Source organism: Bos mutus, unplaced genomic scaffold (genome assembly GCF_027580195.1).
Source record: "Bos mutus isolate GX-2022 unplaced genomic scaffold, NWIPB_WYAK_1.1 CTG223, whole genome shotgun sequence".
NCBI classification, from domain to species: domain Eukaryota; kingdom Metazoa; phylum Chordata; class Mammalia; order Artiodactyla; family Bovidae; genus Bos; species Bos mutus.
This window is the reverse complement of record NW_027219688.1, coordinates 49097-57780: the sequence shown is the minus strand read 5'-3', so window position 1 is coordinate 57780 and position 8684 is coordinate 49097.

Sequence of the window (8684 nt, the reverse complement as noted above, 5' to 3'; positions counted from 1 at the left end):
GTGGTTTCACACATGCAGTCCATGGTCTTCTTCCTGTGCTGCTACTCTGTTCTGAGCTTGGGTTACTTTGTCAGCCATGCTGGATCCCATGGGAAAAGAAGACAGAGTTGGTCCTCTGAAACGTCTTAGGAGTCATGAGGGCTGCATGAGGTGTGACACAAGGACCAAGAAAAGGGTTACCTAATTGTTCATCTCTCCACCTCTATTTGCTCTAACCCCCCTGCCAGTCACAGCTTGCACAGGGCCACCACTGAGCTCTAAAAGGAAACTGAGGCCCTGTGTTTACAGCCACATATATTGAAGCCAAAGGTTGCCATGAACACCCACAGTAGACCAGGCCAGAGCTTGACAGACATTCGTCTCTAAATTTCTCTCGTTCTTATCGTAGCAGAGACTAGTCCTTCTCTGGGTAGCTGAGTGCAGAGTTCCTGTGGTTTTTGGTGTTTCTGTCCCAAACAGGAAGTAATGTTCATAAGGAGGGCATTCCATTCAGGGACTGAAACATCTACCCCACCCCAACCACTGTTTTGTCTTGATGTTTCTCTGGAGGACTATCTTTGAAAATTGGCTATTTTATCTGACAAGTACAGGAATAAAGTTTAATTATCTTTTTGTTATTGAATTCTTATTTAATATCACGGTGATCAGAGACCATGTTCTGAATGATTTAAATTCTCTGAAATTGATTAAGCCTTGCTTTAAGATTCAGAGTATGAACAATTTTGATAAATATTACAAGTGCATTTGAAAATAAACTGTATTCTGTTGTTTTGGGGTACAGTCTTCTATATATGTAAATTAGGTAAAGAATACAATTTAGTAATTGTATACATAGAGAATATTTTCTCTGTGTTTCTATTGACATAGATGTTAATGCCTGGCAGCAGAGTTGTATATTTTCTTAGTGACTATTTTTAAATCAACAAAGTCTACTAGTTTAATTCTGCTGATTAACTCTACTGATTTATGTTGGATATATTTTGAAGATATATTATTCAGTGCATACAAAATAGGATTATTCTATCTTCCACGTCAATTGTGCACTTAATCATTCTGAAGTGCTGCTCTGTATTCCTAGCTACAATTCCCATTTTAATGTCCACTTTATTTCCTATATCTACTCAGTTTTCTTTTGGTGAGGGACTCCAAATGTCTCATGTACAAAGGAAAGAAGTTGTATCTTTCTACCTTCCACCATATTGAAGAATTAGTCTGAAATGGATCAATGACCTCAATGTAAAAATTCAAACTATGGAACTCTTAGATGAAATCATTGATGTAAATCTTTGTGACTTTGGATTAGGAAATGGTTCTTAAGGTATGCAATCAAAGCACAAGTAAAGAAAAATAGATAAATCAGGCTTCATCATAATTAAATAGCTTCTGTTTCAAAAGATACTATCAGGAAACTGAAAAAGGCAACCCATGGAATGGGAGTACCTATTTACAAATCATATTTGTTAAGGGCTGAGTATTCAGAATATATAAAGAATACTTACAACTCAACAACTAAAATACAAATAACTTAAGGAAAATTTTAGTTTTAATAGTATTTTTACTAGGATACTGAGGACAGTGGGGATGCAGGTGAGAGAGGGTGTTACTTTCTTATATACACTACATGTACTACATATATCCTTTAAATACTTTTTTAAGTTTTATACCACATGTATTTGTTATCTATTCAAAAATCAAATAATAATTTGCATTAAAAACTATTCACTATCAACCAACTGATTGGATGGTTGAAACTTTCTCCTCCTGACCACACAGGGGAGAGGGGAGGGGCTGGAGGTTGAATTCATCCACAATGGCCTGTGATGTAAATCAGTCATGGTGATGTAAATCAATCATGGTGATGTAAATCAATCATGGTGATGTAAAGAAGCCTCCCTAAAACTCAAAACACTGGGTTTGGAGAGGTTCCGGGTTGGTGAACTCATAGAGGTGCTGGGAGAGGTCACCTGAAGAGGGCTTGGAGGTTCTACATACCTCGTCCTAAGCATCTCTCCATCTGGCTGTTCCTGACTTATATCCTTTTATAATAAACCAGTGATCTAGTGAGTAAAGGGCTTCCCAGGTGGTGCTAGTGGTAAAGAACACACCTGCCAATGCAGTAGACAGAAGAGATGCAGGTTCAATCCCTGGTTGGGAAGATCCCCTGGAGGAGGGCATGATAACCCACTCCAGTATGCTTGCCTGGAAGAATCCCATGGTCAGAGGAGCCTGGCAGGCTACAGTCCATAAGGTCACAAAGAGTTGGATACTACTGAAGCGAGTTAGCATGCACAGCATACTAGTGAGTAAAATGTTTCTCTGAGTTCTGTGAGCTGCTCTACCAAATTCATTGAAACTGAGAATGGGGTCACGGGAATGTCTGGTCTATAGGTAGTCATGTAGAAAAGTATAGATAATAAACTAGACTTGTGTTTGGCTCCCTGAGATGGAGTAAGTTATTGTGTTCAGTTGCTCAGTCATGTCTGACTCTTTGCAGCTCAGTGGACTGTAGCCTGCCAGGCTTCTCTGTCAATGGGACTTTCCAGGCAAGAATACTGGAGTGGACTGTCATTTGTTACTCCAGGGGATCTTCCATCCTAGGGATTGAACTAGCATCTCTTGTGTCTCCTTCTTTGGCAGGCACATTCTTTACCACTAGCACTACCGGGGAAGTCCCAGAGTAAATTATCTGAACCTCTAGTTTCAGTGAGGGATGAGATGGAAGAGGCTGTCTGGTAGTACTGAGCCCTAACCTTTGGGAGATGATATTATTTCCAGGTAGAAGATGGAGGGAGAGGATGGCAAATCTTTCCAGGTAGAGTTGAGTAGAAGGATGCAACTGGTGTCCAAAGTGCTTGGTGTTGTGTGGTAAACTCCCCACCCATGCACATGTGGAAATTGGGTCCAGGACCCTATCCAGGATTCCAGGAAGGGACTATCTTCCTCAAAAAGGTTGAGTTGAGCAGGTGTAAAAACTACAAGAGTCATGTATAATTTCTAAACACTATCCTTCATATGTTGCTTCTGTATGGCATGCAGTATCATCTCTGAGCCAGCTGTGAAGTTCTTTCTAGAATGAATTCAATAACTTCCTTTCTAAATCTTATTTTACTCCCTGTAACCACCAGCTTCTTAAAAAATTGGGTAAGATTTGTATGTCTTCTCTGCAAATATGGGAACAGGCAATTGCTTCAGCTGAGTTATGAGTTTTTCTGTAAAGTTCTTCTATCATGTTTTTTTTTTTTTTTGTAGTCATTTCTCTAAGACAGCAGAAGTATACTGCAGAATCTTCTAGTTGTGATGATAATATGATAAGCCTGATCATTTTTGTAGCTTTCTGGAATTTCACAAAATTTTGGCCCTCTGTTGCATCGGCTTCTGCACTGTGTGCTGAGTTTGGGGGAAGTCATCTCCTCACATGGAGAACTTTTGTACAATACAGTACAAAACATACAAGCCTAGTGTCATAGGAACAGTCCAGTTCCTCAGTCTTGCTCTCCTGACTAACTATTGTTGGTTAGAACTGAATGATCTGGGACAATCTGGATCCTGTAAAGAAAAGAAATAAAAAGCTTGATCCTTGGTGCTGACAGATAAGGAACTGGCCAAAACCTTAAAGGGCAGGGATTAAATCTTCAGTCAAGACTAAGGGAGTCAATTATGGATTTCTTTCTCCTTCCCTCTTATTTTCCTGAGTATTTGTTACGTTTGGCCACTGTTCACCCTCTCTGCTCCTTCCCACTGTCTCCCCACAATCCAACACTGTCCTCAGCCTCCCTATTAGCAACTCTTCCTACCAATGAAGTCAGAAGCCATCATGCCCATCATATGCTGACAAGCGTCATGTTGGCACCTGTGTTTTAAGAAGTCATCTCCTGCTCTGAGCCTGCTCAGTCTTATTTGGCTTTGTGTAAAGCTCCACCTAGAATTGTTGGCCATGAGTGGTACAGCTCTTTCAGAGCAGACATTGGTTTGGTTGGTAGGATGAACTGACAGATCATATCCTGTGCATCCTTGCATAGAATAAGTTGAACCACCAAATGCATTTAAAATAGTCTCCTTCCTCCTGAAAAAGTTGTTCATATATTCTCCAGAAATTTGGGGGCCATGTAAATGTATCCTTGAATTTAGATTGACATTTAAAAATACAATGTCTGTGTTTTTCTTCTCAGCTGAAGAAAGCATATTTTAAATTAAACTGCAGATATGGTTTTGTGTCCTTGTAAGGGTTAGTTATATATTATTACACACAGAATTTCAAGGTAGAAATTTCACAACCCAGGTATTCTTTACTGCCATCCCTTTCTTTCTTAAATCATGTTTTTAAACACCTCCCTTTAAGGTCTGCTCCCTTTTCAGATTATCTTAGACTTCTGATGGTGATCTAGGTAACTATTTCACTAGGACAAAGGAAAATTTCCATTCTATTCAATGTTATTTGTCCTGGGCTCAGTTATAACAGAAGATCACTTCTATGATGACAGATTATTTACTATGATTCCAGGTCACTAGACATCTGTGAGATGAGGAGAAATTATTTTTTGTCTTTACTTACCTTCGGCCTGTCATACTGCCCCACTAAAAGTAAAAATCCTGAACCTCTGTACACTATTGCTTAGTTTTTTTTTTTTTTTTTAATAATGAGAAGCTGTGGATATCTAGCAGAAGAAAGAGATGTTCCATTTCATTTACGGACAACAATATAGTTCACATGTGTAGTTCAGTCATACGGTGATTCACTTTGGTTTTTTTAAACTGAAACTTGTGTGGTTCTCTTTTCAATATATAATACCTACTATGCAGTTACATAATTATCTAACCAGAAATTATATAATGACCAAGAAAATAATGTTAAACTAGATATGATCTTAAGAGCAAAGCCTCCTTTTGTATTTCATATTGAAGCAACTAAGTTGCCCTCAGGTGTCTCTTACTTCCTGAATGACCCTTCTTGTCAGTACCCCACAGAAGTCCTATCTGGAGAGCATCTGTGGTCCAGGTTCAGGGTCGGGCACAGACTGTGGAGGCCTGGGTATCACTGTTACATCTACCCTCAGAGGTAATAGATGACTGTGGTTAAATGTAATCCCTTAAATTAAATCCCAGATCCTCCATTTACTAACTCTGACTTTGGACAAGTATCTTAGCCTCACTCTACCTTCTGTATAATAGGAAGGATGGGAGTGGGGAAGAATAATCTCTCAAGAGTTTCACCCTTCCCATCAGGCAAGGATTAAGTGAGATTTCCTGCAGGAAGTTCCTAGAACATGCTAAGTGTTCAGTAAAGTGTAGGTAATATTTTTATTATTAAACAAAGGTGGTCATTTCAAGTGAGCCTAGGTTCTCTAAATAAGGCTGTAGGAGGTGTTCAACATGGTATGGTGGTGCTAGGATATTGACTTTTTTGTTGGGGATAACCAATCAGAGAGATTTACAACACTTCCACAGCTCACAGGGAACTGTATGCCTCTGTCTAGAGTCCTTGAAAGCAGTGCTCCCTGTGGTCAGACTGAGAAATGCTCATTGAAAAGTGAATTTTGAATTTTCTTGAATAAGTTTACATCCAAGATGTGTCTTTTTTTTTTTCTATAAGTTTAGGTCTATCAATACCCAATGTTAGAGAATTACTCCAAGATTAACAGTAAAAGAAAAATCAAGGTAAATATTAGTGTGTGTGTGTGTGTGTGTGTATATATATATATATACTGTTTATATATATATATACACTGTTTATATGTATATATACACACTTACATATATATAAGTACATATGCATATACAAAAATCATATTTCAGATACTAACATTTCAGTGTAACACTTGTTTGTGCCAATCCCTTACAGTGCTTCTCAATGCCTTCCAATAATATACAGCATCTCATAATGGCTCATAATTATTTTCACAAGGTGGCTTCTGCTTATTGCTTTAGTTTTATATTTATTGTTGCCTGTTTGGAGTTGTGTGTTTCAGCCATTTTGAGTTAAAACAAAATCTTGACTTTACCTTTGCACATTCCGTTTCTCTTTTTCTGTAATACTCTTTACCTGACTCCATCTTTGATGAATTCTTTTAAAAGTCTTGACATAGACACCACTTATCTTAGGTAGTGTTCCCTTATACTCTTTTTCCAACTTGGATGCCTCTGTTGGTGACCATATTTTACTTTTCCCTTGTGGTAGTTTTGATTGCATTGTTTTGTAATGGACTTTCCAATATTACATGCTTCCTGAGTGCTGACACAATACGTATTTGGATCTAGGACACACCACATGCCAAATGAATAAATTATTAGAATATCAAGTAAATAGAGAATACTTTTGGTAACTTCATGAAGATTATGTTTGCTCATTTGTAAAATTGAGACTATGGTTACTTTGCAGTGTTGGTTTGAAAATTTTGTATTTGTGTGATTTTATTCATACATAACCTTGACTTTCAGTCCTGAAATTCACTATAATCTCTATTGCCCTGTGTGTACTATTCCTACTTGTAAGATCACTTTTCCTACCTGGGCTTTCTTTCAACCTGATTAACTCCCACTAAAGCTAAATGATGATACCACTCTAATGGCAGAAAGTGAAGAGAAACAAAAGAGCCTCTTGATGAGGGTGAAAAAGGAGAGTGAAAAATCTGACTTAAAACTCAGCTTTCAAAAAACTAAGATCATGGCATCTGGTCCCATCACTTCATAGCAAATAGAAGGGGAAAAGTGGAAACAGTGACAGATTTTATTTCCTTGGGCTCCAAAATCACTGCAGACAGTGAGTACAGCCTTAAAATTAAAAGACTCTTGCTCCTTGAAAGGAAAGCCATGATGAATGTAGATAGCATAATAAAAAGCAGAGACATCAGTTTGCCAAAAAAGGTCTGTCTAGTCAAAGCTATGGTTTTTCCAGTGGTCATGTATGGATGTGAGAGTTGGACTGTGAAGAAAGCTGAGCGCCAAAGAACTGATGCTTTTGAACTGTGGTGTTGGAGAAGACTCTTGAGAGTCCCTTGGACTGCAAGGAGATCCAACCAGTCCACCTAAAGGAAATCAGTCCTGAATATTCATTGGAAGGACTGATGCTGAAGTTGAAACTCCAGTACTTGGCCACCTGATGTGAAGAGTTGACTCTTTGAAAAAAACCCTGATGCTAGGAAAGATTGAGAGCAGAAGGAGAAAGGGGCAACAGAGGATGAGATAGTTGGATGGCATTACTGACTTGATGGACACGAGTTTGAGCAAACTCTTGGAGATAGTGAAACACAAGGAAGCCTGGTGTGCTGTAGTCCATGGGGTCTCAAAGAGCTGGACACAACTGAGTGACTGAACAACAATAGGACAGTGTCTTTTACCAATGACAATGTGTCAAATAGTTGAATGTTGTCCTGGGAAGGAGTACACAGTAAGTGATTTGCTAAAGCATTGCCTAGAAGTACTTATAAATTAGGAAACAAGTAAATGAATGTGATTTACAGCATGCACAACCTCAAATGCATTAAATGGAAAGGCACATTTAGCCAGAAAAATAATAATGTATTATATTATTCACTTTATATAAAACTGAAGCACATGGCTGTGATATTCAAAAGCACACCAGCATTCACTATAAAACTTGCAGTGGGATCTGATTCCCCATCCTGAACACCTCTTTTCTCTGAAATACAGGGGAAACAGGGTACCTCATTCCAGGAGCAAGTGGCAACAAAACATCATCAGTGACTGGAGCTTAGCTGACCCAGCAGCCTCTCTCTGAAAGTAAAAAGGCTATATTCCTGGAAACCCTGGAACCCATGGAATGTAGGACTTGCCACCTATTGGTCTTCTTTGTAGGAAGAAGACCCATGGAATGTAGTACTTTGCCATCTAATGGTTCAGCTGGGCTTCCCTGATAGCTCAATTGGTAAAGAATCTGCCTGCAGTGCAGAAGACCCTGGTTCAATTCCTAGGTTGGAAGATCCCCTGGAGAAGGGAAAGGGCAGCTGTCTCACCTACTTTAAGGCACAGCTTCTCACGCTGCCGTGCATAAAGGGAAGCAAGTTTGTGTGCCTCTGAGTCTGAGCCCCCAGAGCACGTTTGAGTACAGGCTGCAGGTGCCTGGGGAACACCGTGTGCTGGCTGCACAGAGGTACAGGGCTGAGTCTCCAGGCTGGGAGGCTGAGATGTGCAGAGAGAGGTGTTTGGCACTTCTGTTGTGGAAGACTGTGAATCTTCCATCCTCATTTTTCTCCAAAACAGAACTTATTGATATCAGGAATGCCAGACTTTTCATTGGGTATTTTCTGTACCACTGGAAATAATCAAGCACAGTATTATCATAGTCACAGTTCAGAATAGAAATCCCTCCTTCTGTCACACTCAGAGATGGAGGATTTTGTTTAACCTGCTCCTGAGCACTGTTTTTCTGTTGACTCTTCACCCCTGTTTGGAAAGAGAGTAACAGATTTCAAATTTTATTCTTAACATTTCCACAAAAAATCATTATGATCCAGAAAAACCTATTGAAATTAAAGTCCCCAATTGTCTCAGCTCCCAGCCTTGCATTGTTCTTGGCATTTTTCTACTATATTTAAACCTCCCTCCCACAACTCACAGTCAGACTGGAGCCACAGAATCAACAGTGATGCTCCCAAGAGCTTGCTCATTTCTCCTGCAAAGACTCAGGTTGTCCTCTCTCCTGACCAAGCAAACATAAATCTGACTGC